Source organism: Sinocyclocheilus grahami, unplaced genomic scaffold, assembly GCF_001515645.1.
Source record: "Sinocyclocheilus grahami isolate Dianchi unplaced genomic scaffold, SAMN03320097.WGS_v1.1 scaffold6255.1, whole genome shotgun sequence".
Classification (NCBI taxonomy): domain Eukaryota; kingdom Metazoa; phylum Chordata; class Actinopteri; order Cypriniformes; family Cyprinidae; genus Sinocyclocheilus; species Sinocyclocheilus grahami.
In genome coordinates, this window is record NW_015510723.1 from 1868 (window position 1) to 3328 (window position 1461).

The 1461-nt window shown below is 32.0% G+C and overlaps 1 long non-coding RNA gene across 1 annotated transcript in view; it reads left to right on the forward strand.

Annotated features, from left to right (window-relative positions):
- Positions 1–406: 406 nt before the first annotated feature.
- LOC107577505 (uncharacterized) overlaps positions 407–1461 on the forward strand; it is a 2719-nt gene continuing 1664 nt past the window's right edge. Inside the window, exons 1-2 of the long non-coding RNA XR_001608214.1 lie at positions 407–462; positions 801–851. This is a non-coding gene — a long non-coding RNA (uncharacterized lncRNA). The remainder of the gene's footprint in view (positions 463–800; positions 852–1461) is intronic.

The following is a 1461-nucleotide window of genomic DNA, read 5'->3' on the forward strand; positions in this document are numbered from 1 at the left end:
TAGAATGATTTCTGAAGGATCATGTGACACTGACTGGAGTAATGAGGCTGAAAATTCAGTTTTGATCACAGAAATAAATTACATTTTTAAAAAATGTACAATAGAATTAGCTATTTTAAATTGCAATAATGTTTTCACAATATGACTGTTGGTATGCATTTTCAGTAAAATAAAATCCAGCCTTGGTGAGCAAAAGAGACTTTAAAAACATAAAAAATGTTAACTAAGTTTTGAACAGTAGTGTAGCAGGTCAAGATATTCAGCATGCATACAGAAAAGTTGTTACTGTGCACAGTATGCATACTGTGTCCAGCAAATTAAGTACAAGTAGTACCGTGGTGTATTCCAGACATAGTCATTATGTCTAATAAGCACTGCGCTGAACATTCTCTCTCTTTTCTCCTGCAGGCGAACTCTCCACCCGTAGTGGTAAATACAGACACACTGGATGGCTCACCTTATGTAAGAATCATGCATGTTTTAGTCTTTAGATCTAGAAATAATTAGTGGTGCAGACATGAATGATACCTCAAATCAAGAATACCCTGACATTGCTAATAATAATGCCCTGGCAGCCACCCGCAGTGCCATTGTTGCAGCTCACAACACCCTAGCAACCACATATCAAGTTTTGGGAGCAACATTCCTATCCAAAAAGTCATAACCCACTAAGTAATAACTAAATAAGGATGTTGTAGAAGCCCCTAACTCTGGTGTTAGTAAATGTAGATATTTGCATGTCTGTTACTGTATAATGCATGTCTCAGAGGATCTGATGTTGTGCTTGTGTTGTCTTGTAGGTCAATGGAGCAGAAGGAGAGATTGAATATGAAGAGATTACGTTGGAAAGGGTAATCTTGCAAACAATTACAGTTCTGTATTTTTTGACATAGGTCATTCTTTGTATGGATGCTGTTTTCAGTTTGACAAGGTACTTTTTATATTTTTAATATAAAGTAATATTTTGTGAGAGTATGTAATATTTTACATATTCTTGTGAAAAAGAACTATTCTTCTACTAAAGAACTAAATCTTATTCAAAAAGCATATTATTACAAAACTGTACTTGCAAATGATATAATATGAATTAACCAAAGCCACTAACTTTAAGAGAGACACTTTGATGACTGTTTCTTAACACACTTAAGTACACTTTTAAAAATTACACTTTGTTATAATGTCAAATGAAAAGGCTTACTTTAAAATAAATTTTAAATCATTATGTTTTAATAATCTTTTGTTGATTATTAAGGGAGCATACTTAATTTGATGTATTGACTAACATAGTGGAGTACTTGATTATAATTTTATTATAAGCTCATTTAACTTTAGTGTGCTATTCAGTGTGACATTTAAATATATTTTCAATTTATTCAATTGCAACTTCATTAGAAATGTGCAATTAAATACATGTCATACTAGGGCTGTCAAAATGGCTGAAAAACTAAATTCAAATTTTGT